Below are 13,727 nucleotides of genomic sequence, written 5' to 3' on the forward strand. Positions count from 1 at the left end.
GAAAAGATATTAGCAGTGCTTTAAAACTTTCTATCTCACCTAAGAGTATTAAAACTATTAATAGTGTTAATAGTCCCAAAAAGGTAATCCGAACTTGGAATGGGTCCTCCATAGTCACCAACACACTAGCTCCAACTCCCTTTCTATTTCCCATCTTTAGTGTGCTGTCACATTGTTCTAGTTCTAATTCCAGTCAGCAAGAGAAGAGTGAACTCCATTCTAAAAGGAACTTTTCAGAAAGACCATGCAACTTATACCTCTCATTGGCAGGACTTGATTATGTAACAAAGCCAGATGAAAATGGAAGGGTACTGTTTTCCTTAAGGCATATGGTTGTTTCTATAAAAAGTGGGTTCTGAGATGAATGTAGAAAGAGAAAATGAGTATCAATGTAGTGGTCTGCAACTAACAATTTCTGCAACACAAAAGCAATTCAATACGTCCATGTCCCTTCCCAAGTTACCCTTTTTCATAGACTCTGGACTGTAAAGGATTATGCACCAAGCAAAATTCAGTATGTTACTTCCTCATCAATATCAGTTAGCATTTGTAAAAATGTATGAAAATGAGATCCAATGGTGCTAAATAGAGAGAAACATTGTTACATCTGGCTGAATTTACTGAGATAGATGTATTGACCAGAAATTTTATCTTCAGTTTGCTCAATGAGGTACACAGAAGTAGTTTTAACCTCCACTATCATCTTAGTGAAGTATGTACTTCATGGTATACTAGACTAAACAAGTTTAAAATGCAAGAAATTCCTTTTTATACTAAAGATAAAAGAATCCACAAGTTTATGGAGAAAAATGTTATGTAACTATATTATGTGAAATTTACTGTAATTTGAAGGTAAGAATACCAAATTATGACCGAATTGGTACCAGTCATAATCCAGAAGATAATATTTGGCCATAACACAGAAAAATACACTGGATCTGAAAGGCTTCTAAATCTTTGAAAAGTATCACAGTGGCTAACTCTTTTATGACAAGAATATTGATAGAATTGCTGGACATTTAAAATGGGCTTGTTAATTTCAAAGATGATGAAGGTATTGTGGACTGGCAGAGGTGAAGTTGTACTACTAAACAGAATTGGGCATGCTTACCGTGATACACTGCAGGAGAGAGTGGTGGTTAGAATGATAGTGTTTAAAGAAATTATTGATACCATCTTCTAAATTCCATATATATGCATTAGTATACTGTATTGGTGTTTTCCTTTCTGGCTTACTTCACTCTGTATAATAGGCACTGAGATGACCCAGAGGGATGGTACGGGGAGGGAGGAGGGAGTGGGGTTCAGGATGGGGAACACCTGTATACCTGTGGCGGATTCATGCTGAGGTATGGCAAAACCAATACAACATTGTAAAGTAATTAACCTCCAATTAAAATAAATAAATTCCAAGACAAGGGTGTCCACTTTCACCACTACTATTCAACATAGTTCTGGAAGTTTTGGCCACAGCAATCAGAGCAGAAAAAGAAATAAAAGGAATCCAAATTGGAAAAGAAGAAGTAAAACTCTCACTGTTTGCAGATGACATGATCCTCTACATAGAAAACCCTAAAGACTCCACCAGAAAATTACTAGAGCTCATCAATGAATATAGTAAAGTTGCAGGATATAAAATCAACACACAGAAATCCCTTGCATTCCTATACACCAATAATGAGAAAGTAGAAAAAGCAATTAAGGAAACAATTCCATTCACCATTGCAACGAAAAGAATAAAATACTTAGGAATATATCTACCCAAAGAAACTAAAGACCTATATACAGAAAACTATAAAACACTGATGAAAGAAATCAAAGAGGACACTAATAGATGGAGAAATATACCATGTTCATGGATCGGAAGAATCAATATAGTGAAAATGAGTATACTACCCAAAGCAATTTACAAATTCAATGCAATCCCTATCAAGCTACCAGCCATATTTTTCACAGAACTAGAACAAATAATTTCAAGATTTGTATGGAAATACAAAAAACCTCGAATTGCCAAAGCAATCTTGAGAAAGAAGAATGGAACTGGAGGAATCAATTTGCCTGACTTCAGGCTCTACTACAAAGCCACAGTCATCAAAACAGTATGGTACTGGCACAAAGACAGACATATAGATCAATGGAACAAAATAGAAAGCCCAGAGATAAATCCACACACATATGGACACCTTATCTTTGACAAAGGAGGCAAGAATATACAATGGAGTAAAGACAATCTCTTTAACAAGTGGTGCTGGGAAAACTGGTCAACCACTTGTAAAAGAATGAAACTAGATCACTTTCTAACACCGCACACAAAAATAAACTCAAAATGGATTAAAGATCTAAATGTAAGACCAGAAACTATAAAACTCCTAGAGGAGAACATAGGCAAAACACTCTCAGACATAAATCACAGCAGGATCCTCTATGATCCACCCCCCAGAATTCTGGAAATAAAAGCAAAAATAAACAAATGGGATCTAATTAAAATTAAAAGCTTCTGCACAACAAAGGAAAATATCAGCAAGGTGAAAAGACAGCCTTCTGAATGGGAGAAAATAATAGCAAATGAAGCAACTGACAAACAACTAATCTCAAAAATATACAAGCAACTTATGCAGATCAATTCCAGAAAAATAAATGACCCAGTCAAAAAATGGGCCAAAGAACTAAATAGACACATCTCCAAAGAAGACATACGGATGGCTAACAAACACATGAAAAGATGCTCAACATCACTCATTATCAGAGAAATGCAAATCAAAACCACAATGAGGTACCACTTCACACCAGTCAGAATGGCTGCGATCCAAAAATCTGCAAGCAATAAATGCTGGAGAGGGTGTGGAGAAAAGGGAACCCTCCTACACTGTTGGTGGGAATGCAAACTAGTACAGCCACTATGGAGAACAGTGTGGAGATTCCTTAAAAAATTGCAAATAGAACTCCCTTATGACCCAGCAATCCCACTGCTGGGCATACACACCGAGGAAACCAGAATTGAAAGAGACACATGTACCCCAATGTTCATCGCAGCACTGTTTATAATAGCCAGGACATGGAAACAACCTAGATGTCCATCAGCAGATGAATGGATAAGAAAGCTGTGGTACATATACACAATGGAGTATTACTCAGCCGTTAAAAAGAATTCATTTGAATCAGTTCTGATGAGATGGACGAAACTGGAGCCGATTATACAGAGTGAAGTAAGCCAGAAAGAAAAACACCAATACAGTATACTAACACATATATACGGAATTTAGAAAGATGGCAATGACGACCCTGTATGCAAGACAGGAAAAAGACGCAGCTGTCTATAACGGACTTTTGGACTCAGAGGGAGAGGGAGAGGGTGGGATGATATGGGAGAATGGCATTCTATCATGTATACTATCATGTAAGAATTGAATCGCTAGTCTATGTCTGACGCAGGATACAGCATGCTTGGGGCTGGTGCATGGGGATGACCCACAGAGATGTTATGGGGAGGGAGGTGGGAGGGGGGTTCATGTTTGGGAACACATGTAAGAATTAAAGATTTTAAAATTAAAAAAAAAAATAAAAAAATAAAAATAAATAAATAAATAAATTTATATTTTTTAAAAAAAGAATTTATTGAAAACATTATTGAACATGAAATGTGTAAGTTCAAATAGATGCAAAGTGAACTAAGGTCTGTGCGCTTTGCATAAACAAATACATTCTAAGTCTAATGACAGAGAGGTAACATTAACATCATAGCAACAGAGCCCGGCCACTCCCCAATCCCAGATCTGAGTCAGGTAAAGACTAAGAGTCACTTTCATATAGAATGGGAAAGAAGACTTGCAATAATATCCTGGTCTATATGATAAATTTTTCTTTTATCTTTTTTCAATGCATCTTCTGCCTCTAACTGTGAAATGGGAAAATAGGAAATACTTATATTATTCCAAGGTGCTTCATCTCCATGGTTACTGCTCAAAGTATGGCTCATATAAATTGTGTGGTCTATCTGCTTAGTTCTGTGAATCATGAGTATGAGAAATGCCCACCAAACTCATTTTTTTCAAGTAATGAGAAGTTCAGAAGGTAGCAGGCCAGAGGGTTGTATTTCTGGGAACTACCCTTAGGCAAGAAAAAGAAGGTGGCAAAAGAAAATGTCAGTGTGTTTTTTTTTGTTTGTTTTTTCAGAAGTCTTTTGCCAGATTTTTCTCAGGAAGTAAAGTCCTAACATCTGATTCCCATTAGCCAGAATTATGTCACATAGTCATAGCTGCAGAAAGGCTAGGAATTTGAGCACAATATGGCCAGTCTCTAGCAGAAAACAGCATGACTGAAGCAGGCTTGAATGGGTATTTAGGCAGGCAAATCTTCTTAGCTCAATTGTAATATGGAAATTGATCAAATTCCATCTCATTTGGGGCCTCATAGGAGTCCATGCCCATCTTGTGATAGCCCTAGTTTCTAAGGATGCAGTATAAAAAGCTAAATTTAGGAAATAGTATTGACTAATGAAGAAAAGCTTACAATTTTAGAGGACTTCCCTGGTGGTTCAATTGGTAAAGAATCTGCCTGTAATGCAGGAGACCTGGGTTCAATCCCTGGATTGAGAAGATCCCCTGGAGGCAACCTGTTCCAGTATTCTTGCCTGGAGAATCCATGGACAGAGGAACCTGGTGGGCTGCAATCCATGGGGTCACAAAGAGTTGGATAACACTGAGTGACTAAGCACACAGCACATGAGAGGCCTCTTGAGGGGGAAAGAATTAGGGGCAAATTAGGAGGTTGGGATTAGCATATATAAGCTTCCCTGGTGGCTCAAATGGTAAAGAATCTGCCTGTAATGTGGGCAACTCAGGTTTGATCCCTGGATTGGGCTGTCCCCTGTAGAAGGGAATGGCAACCCACTCAAGTATCCTTGCCTGGAGAATCCCATGGACAGAGGAGCCTGGCGGGTTACAGTCCATGGGGCCACAGCTGAGGGACTAACACCAAGCCACTAAGATTAACATATACACACTACTACATATAAAATAGATAACCAAGGACCTACTATACAGCACAGAGAAATCTCAATATTCTGTAATAATCTGTATGAAAAAAAGAATCTGAAAAAGAAGATAGATATAGACATAGATACAGGTATATCTGAATCACTTTGCTGTACACCTGAAACTAACACAATATTGTAAATCAACTATAGTTTAGTTGCTAAGTCGTGTCTGACTCTTGCAACCCCATGGACTATAGCCCTGCAAGTTACTCTGTCCATGGGATTCTCCAGGCAAGAATACTTGAGTGAGTTGCCATTCCCTTCTACAGGGGACAGCCAAATCCAGGGATCAAACCTGGGTCGCCCACATTACAGGCAGATTTTTTACCATTTGAGCCACCATGAAGCTCATATATGCTAATCCCAACCTCCTAATTTGCCCCTAATTCTTTCCCCCTCAAGAGGCCTCTCATGTGCTGTGTGCTTAGTCACTCAGTGTTATCCGACTCTTTGTGACCCTATGGATTGCAGCCCACCAGGTTCCTCTGTCCATGGATTCTCCAGGCAAGAATATTGGAATGGGTTGCCTCCAGGGGATCTTCTCAACCCAGAAATCAAACCCAGGACTCCTGCACTGCAGGCAGATTCTTTACCAGCTGCAAAAATCAACTATACTCTGACTAAAAAAAAAAAAAGAAAGGCCTCCTGAGTGTCCCCTCTTTATCAAAATAATACACCAAAACCAATACCACCTCTTTGGGGGAATCACCACCAAAGACCAAAGAAAACAAGATTGATGATTCCTATCATATCACCATTTACCTGGACTGTCCTGTGTAGACAGAGGACTGTTGGAAATAATATTTGATTAGCATAGTTTAATCAGGTGGTGAATGCAACTGCAGCTGCTCTTCCAGATGGAAACTCTTTCTTGCAGCAAATCACCATGGTTCTGAATACCTGGAATATATTTATTTGTCTGGACTTTTTTTTATCACTTCTATCACAGTTATCAGGAAACCCCAGAAGTGATTTACTTTCACATGGACAGATGCACGCATCCAGCATCCCACAGTGGGGCTCTGCCAGCTCATCATCACTGAGACACAATTTAGTCCACGGGAACCTCAGTTACCTCATCACCTCCAAGGCATCATTGTGAATCTACACAAGTGAGAACACTGTGCTCAAATAACATGGTGAAAATGGAACTTGAGACATCTTTGAAAGACACACGTCTGAAAGCAGGAGATAAATGGTATTTGCCAATTAAGTAAAGGGAATGGCCCAGAGCCCCAAGACATGATGGAAGATCCCCTTTTTTCTTAGAAGGTGCTCTCCGAAATGCAGAGCTGGATACAAAAAAGGTGAAAGTAGTTTATTTGGAAAGTGATCCCAAGAAACAGAAATAAGGGGGATAAGGAGAGTAAAACAGGAAAAAAGCAATAGCCAACTTATTGAGACTTGTCAATTCCACCCAATCTTGTGAACTGCAGAGAATGTACCTCAGAAGTGTCCACCTAAGGGAAGACAAGAGGGTGATTTATTCATCAGCTCCATCTGCCACTAGTCAAAATTTGTAATTTTCTAAACTGTGACTGCATGAACCCTGAATGGGTTTCCACAGGGCCCCATACCACATCCTCATAGCTGCCCAAGGATAGGAAGTAAGAAATATATAGTTAACATTGGACTTTCTGTGTAGCAGTACAATATGCCTCAAACTTTTTTGCTTGGGCGTATATTCCGCATTTTTATATGCTGCCCATAGAGCATAATTCCTCTGTACTTCCAGACTGCCCATACATAAACACCCCGTTAACACCAAGTGAGGTTTTGCAAGTCTCCCATGCCAACACATCAGGAGCACCCAGAGATAAGAAGCAAGAACTGTGCAAATGCAGCTGAGGCAACGGAGTGTTTGCTGCCACTGGTTGCGAAAGCCATATCAAAAGCAAAATGCAGGCTGAGAGAATATGAAGTGATGTAATTGAAGTTTTAGATAAATGTTCCACAAAGCATTTGCCTTGCATACTCCAAAGCATAATACTTGAAACTCTTAGGACTTTCACAGTAACAAAAAATCCATTTGAATATGTTATTGCAACCACTTGCTGAATGACCCAAAGGCTGCCAGTTTTGACTATGCCCTGAACAAAAGAAGCCTCTCTGGTATGATTGGTATTACTACACAGATGCACTGTTCTTGAAATATTTATGGCAGATTGTGATGATGGGTAATGACTTTTACAAACCTCAGTAGGAAATTAATAGCAGATGTCTCTAAAGTTTGAAAGTAAATAATCTCCTCTTGAGAGGAAGCTTTTGTCTTCCTTTGAGCTCTAATGAGATCAGAATACCTAACTCTAAAATTAAAGACACCATGAGCCTGAGCTGTCTTTCATGAGCTGAGTAGCATCTGATCAAGCCATAAAATTTGGGGTCAACAGCAGCATGCCAACTGGATTTTGTGTATATGAAATTGAATGTAGGTAGGTGCACAAGTGTGGAGAAGGCAATGGCAGCCCACTCCAGTACTCTTTCCTGGAAAATCCCATGGATGGAGGAGCCTGGTGGGCTGCAGTCCATGGGGTTGCTAGGAGTTGGACACGACTGAGCGACTTTACTTTCGCTTTTCACTTTCATGCACTGGAGAATGCAATGACACCCCACTCCAGTACTCTTGCCTGGAAAATCCCATGGATGGGGGAGCCTGGTGGGCTACCATCTATGGGGTCGCACAGAGTCGGACACGACTGAAGCGACTTAGCAGCAGCAGCAGCAGCAGCAGCAGCAGCAGCAGGTGCACAAGTGAGTTCCATAAGCAAGTTTCTCCTGTAAATTTTGGCTCTGCTCTTCCTTCACCATACCTGCCTCTACCCTCAGGTCAATTCCGTGGAGTTCTCTACAACCAGATGATTCAGAAGAAAGCATTTGAGCCTGTTTTCCATATTGCTGAGCAGTACACACTGACACTTTACTGAAGTAGGTTTTGGGAGAAAGTCCCACTTGTGTGACTCTGAAGGGCATAGGAGATAAGAAGTAGTCATGATAAGCAGAAATTCCAACAGTCATTCTTATGATTCATCGATTCCTTTATAATGGCTACTAGTTTGATGAACAATCAATTGTTCAGAATGAACACGATTAGAGGATGGAAGACAAGGATGTTTGAGGACAGCTTATGTAGATAGAATGGGTCTTGAGTGTTAGAATATTTTCACTAATGTGTTTGCTAAAAATGTCTCCACTGCAAATAAAGCTTTCATAATCAAGCAGATTTAATGATCAGCTCTGTGAATGTCAATCTGGCTCATTGTGCAGACAACTCAATGATTTTTCGTTAAGCTTATTAGCAAGGAGTACATGTTGGTAGGAACAGATGTCATGTGTAGGCTCAATGACATGAAATTTCTCTTTCCAAGACTCACCTCGTTGTTATTAGGATTGAATATTCAATTTGCCAGTGGCTGGATTTGCCCCTGATCCTCTGATAAGTAACAAACCCTAAGGGGATCCTTCGACCAGCTTGTGGAAGATTAATTATACTAGACACATTTTTGCTTCATGAATGAGGTAGTAATTTGTCCTCCCTGAAACAGACACTTCATATAGATTTGGATTTTTTTTTTCTTGACTTACCAATCTTCTGACAGTAATACCATCTGTGGGTTTTATTCAGTTCTGTATCAAACATCATAACATCCTAATGCAGCATCTTTAGGGCCTAGGAACTTATTTTTCAGCAAAACAAGTAACTAACCTTTAAGATATATATATATCTTTAAGAAATAACTAACCTTTAACCTTCTTTAAGAACTAACCTTTAAGAAATATATATATATATATTTCACTGCTTTTAATGTTCAAATTGTATTTTCTCCCTAGGAAACATCTTTGTTATCTTTTTAAGAGATATTTTCTGAATTTCAATATGTTGCTTAACCAAATATAAAGATATGATAAAGGTACAGAGCATGTTAAAATATATGTTAAATTTCCTTGGCCCATTGAAAAGTTATCTTTTCAAAGGTAATGAAATGTAAAATGATAGGATTGTAGGATGTCCCAGAAAACTCTTAGCTATCTCCAAACACCAGGATATCGTACATTTCCCACTGGGATTCTGATGCATAGGCATGAGTCTCCTCCATGGTCACACGCATCTTTAGAACACCATTTCCTTAAGATGGTTTCTATGGTAATGTAATGGAGAGAGCTATAGAGTGATATAGATGCTGTTAAATGCATTTTTTTATAGGCAGCACATCTGATACTATTAAAATAAACAGCTTCCATGTGATCACTTAAAGAGACACAAAACTTGGCCTCATTGGCTTAGAACACCGCAAACATGTAAGGCGAGATTACAAGCTGGGGAACACCCATGTTAATGAAAGTCATTATTTTATTTTCAGATAATATTAATTAACTATATTGCTAAGAAGGAGAAATAAAATTAGAACTTTTTTTCTCATGTCTACTATTTTTAAACTAATAATACACATTCTATTTTTTCTCTCTCCTCTCTGAAGGGTATGGGGGAGCGAATGGGCATGGTAAGTCAAAAAAGGTGAAAATTATTTGTGCCATCTGTTGGTGAAAAATGTTGATTTGATTGCAAAGTCTATTCCTTTCAAACTTCTAATGGTGAAAACTTGGAATTGTTCATTCTTTCATAATGATTTTATACTTTTATCAGTATAGCCTGCTGTTTATATGCTTTAACTATATCTAAGCTTTGTATACTATTTAGAAAATCACCAGATGCCTTTGAAGCATATACTAATAAAAGCAGAGTAGGATTATTCATATTCACAAGCTAAAAAACTGAATAAGCTTCATTGTTTTCTCATAATGCAGTTGATTCAGTCCATTTAACACACGTTTTACCTAGCCAAGTGTCGGTACTTCCCAAGCTTCTGTAGGTTGTTTTGTTAATTTATCCAAAAGGGACTCTGAAATTGGTTACTGGTTCACTAAATAAATGATTCTATTTCCTTTTCCAGGTCATCCACATAACAACAACAACAACAACAAAAAGCATCATACCATTTTCTGAAAGGAGCCAGAACTGGAGGTGGCCAGTTGAGATGGAGAGGAGTAGCTAGAAAGTGGGGGAAAAAAACTAGATATCTTTCTGCACTAGATTATAAAACTAGGGTTTCAATCCAAGCTCTGCCATAACTTACTATCTTGAGGTTGGGAAGATGTTTATCCTTTTGGACAACTAGAATGTATCTTTATATGGAATATAACGAATCTCAGCCCATCAGCTAAGGTAAACAAAATAATAATGCATGTATTAGGTCCTAATCCACATGCATGCATCAGTTTATGGAGCAAAAATCATTGGATTTAAATTCTACATGCTGATGTTTGAGGTTGATATCACTGTCAGTCCCTTTGACAGTAACCCCTACAAGTATTTGACTACTCTGTCATTAGATTCCAGTGATATTGTATTGACATTTTGGACCAAATAATTATTTGTTTTGAGAGATCTGTTCTGTCCACTGTAGAAATTTAGCATCATCTCTGGCCTCTACTCAACAGATGCATATAAAAGAGAAAGAATAAGAGGAGCTGAGAATGACCTTGATGGTTTCTAGGCTGGGGAATTACTATTACCTGACACAGAATTCCTATTTACCAAAGATATCTTGTTGACTAATCTCCTCTTGAAAAATGACAAGTACTTGGGATTGGAGAGAAAATAGCAATTTATGTGTTCTGGAGTGGTGACAAGAAGTTAAAATATTAAGAGACATACTTAGTGTCTTAGCCATCATCTAGGAGTCACAGTGTGGAAAATTCTGAAAGAGATGGAAATACAAGATCACCTAACCTGCCTCTTGAGAAACCTATATGCAGGTCAGGAAGCAACAGTTAGAACTGGACTTGGAACAACAGACTGGTTCCAAATAGGAAAAGGAGTACGTCAAGGCTGTATATTGTCACCCTGCTTATTTAACTTCTATGCAGAGTATATCATGAAAAACACTGGGCTGGAAGAAACACAAGCTGGAATCAAGATTGCCGGGAGAAATATCAATAACTTCAGATATGCAGATGATACCACCCTTATGGCAAAAAGTGAAAGGGAACTAAAAAGCCTCTTGATGAAAGTGAAAGAGGAGAGTGAAAAAGTTGGCTTAAAGCTCAACATTCAGAAAGCGAAGATCATGGCATCTGGTCCCATCACTTCATGGGAAATAGATGGGGAAACAGTGGAAACAATGTCAGACTTTTTTTGGGGGGGGGGGAGGGGGCTTCAAAATTACTGCAGATGGTGACTGCAGCCATGAAATTAAGAGAGCTTACTCCTTGGAAGGAAAGTTATGACCAACCTAGATAGCATATTCGAAAGCAGAGACTTTACTTTGCCAACAAAGATTTGTCTAGGCAAGGCTGTGGTTTTTCCAGTGGTCATGTACGGATGTGAGAGTTGGACTGTGAAGAAAGCTGAGCTCTGAAGAATTGATGCTTTTGAACTGTGGTGTTGGATGACACTCTTGAGAGTCCCTTGGACTGCAAGGAGATCCAACCATTCCATTCTAAAGGAGATCAGTTCTGGGTGTTCTTTGGAAGGCATAATGCTAAAGCTGAAACTCCAATACTTTAGCTACTTCATGCAAAGAGTTGACTCATTGGAAAAGACTCTGATGCTGGGAGAGATTGGGGGCAGGAGGAGAAGGGGACGACAGAGGGTGAGATGTCTGGATGGCATCACCGACTTGATGGACATGAGTTTGGGTGAACTCCTGAAGTTGGTGATGGACAGGGAGGCCTGGCATGCTGCAATTCATGGCGTTGCAAAGAGTCGGACACGACTGAGCGACTGAACTGAACTGAACTGAGGAGTCAAGGTAGCTTATGCTTTGACTGCAGATCATTCTCTGGTCTACAGTGGGGTATAGCGATCAATATCTCTCAAGGTGTACCTGCACCTTGAGAAGATTTGTGATTTTACTGACCTTAAATGACAGAAGACTCATGTCCAGTTGGAACAGATACTAAAAGTCATGTGATTTTCTATTGTTGTTGTTTTAAGTAATCATTCCTGGAAACCAGAACAAAGAAGGTTGTCATTTCATCATTATGGGCTCTTAACTTTAGAGATGGGTGTTCACCTGCCTGAAGACATACATTCAAGCCCATCTCTCTGCCAAACCCCTCATCATGCCCTATATAAACTTATAGTCACTCTGCCCATATTGCAGGTGGTTTTTCCATTCTCCATCCCAAAGCAGAGGTTATATCAACAAATTCTGACTGTTACCACTCTTGGGACTCTCTTGTCACTTCTATCTTCATCATTTCCCATCTTATTTTCCTCTATAATTTGTTCTATAGTTAAATGCCAGCTCCAAGATAAACTTCCAATTGTCCTAAACTTTGATCAACATCCTCTAAAATATTCTTGTATGAAATAGAAGTTCACCATTTACTAGAATTCACTATATTCCAGTACATCTCTTACCTTTGCTCAAGAAAGACTCAAGATTTTCCAATGGCTCCAACTCTCTAAAAGATGAGGAAAACACAATTTCTTGCCCCAGTAAACCTTTCAGATGAAAATCTGTCTTTTTGTACAGAGATGCTGAAGAAAAGGACAGAGCATTACTCACACCAACCATTTTTTGTTTACCTTCTTGTTGGTCTCTCCCTATCTACTTTTCATCACATTTTCCACTGTATGTCTTATAAAATTTCTTTTTCATGTAATACATATGTATTTCCTTATCTCCTTAATCTCAGTGAATTATCTCACTTTATGCTTTCTACAAGTAAAACTGTTCACCCAGATACATGACATATACATACATAAATATTTTTTTGAATCATCATACCTTAAAAATGCATTTAAAAAAAATAACTTACTTCAGAACAAAATATATATTTTCAAAACATTTACAGTGGGAATTGTTGACTAAAAATAGATATTCACAATATAAAAGTTGAGATCTATATTTTATTTGGCAGGAATTTTTAGGACTTCTAGCCTGAAAGTCAGTATCTCCAGTCACCCTGAGTGAACTGTTTTAAGGAGGCAATGGGGGGAACCAAAATACATAGCATTTTTGTAACATAAGCCAGGTAGTCTAAACATCAAAAGATTATTGTTAATAAAAGAAAACAAGATATCTCAAGTCAAGGAATTTAGCATGTTTTTATGTATGGAAAGATTCAAGAGTTAGGGTTCACTGAAATCATTCCTTTGATATGCACCTCGGACATGTCAGGCTGGTGTTCTGTGTTTTCACATCCTGAGTTTTTTCAGAGCTCACTGTTGGGGTTGGCTGCAGTTCTGATGGCTGCTAGATGGCAAACATTCTTTCCTTTCTTTTATTTTCTCAGGGCTCACCAGCTCATCATGCTTATGGATGCAATCGCTGATAACTCTGAAATTCTTTGCTTACTGATAAGGCACCAATATTCCATTTCTCAAGCTCAGTTCAGTTCAGTTCAGAGTCACTCAGTCTTGTCCGACTCTTTACGACCCCATGATCTGCAGCACGCCAGGCCTCCCTGTCTCAGGCTAAAGACAGCTTATTACAACATACTCAAGTATTGACACAGAGCCTGAGATTGGGCAGCTGATCAGTAATTGTTTTCTCATGAAGACTAGATGGGAGAGGGGTGGTGAATAAACTCACAAGTCACTGAAGACATGAAGTAAGGTAATTTTCAAGGACATAATGAAACCAATAACACTCTAAACTTCAATTTGCTCATTAATTTTCAGAAA

Source organism: Budorcas taxicolor, chromosome 9, assembly GCF_023091745.1.
Source record: "Budorcas taxicolor isolate Tak-1 chromosome 9, Takin1.1, whole genome shotgun sequence".
In the NCBI taxonomy this organism is placed as follows: domain Eukaryota; kingdom Metazoa; phylum Chordata; class Mammalia; order Artiodactyla; family Bovidae; genus Budorcas; species Budorcas taxicolor.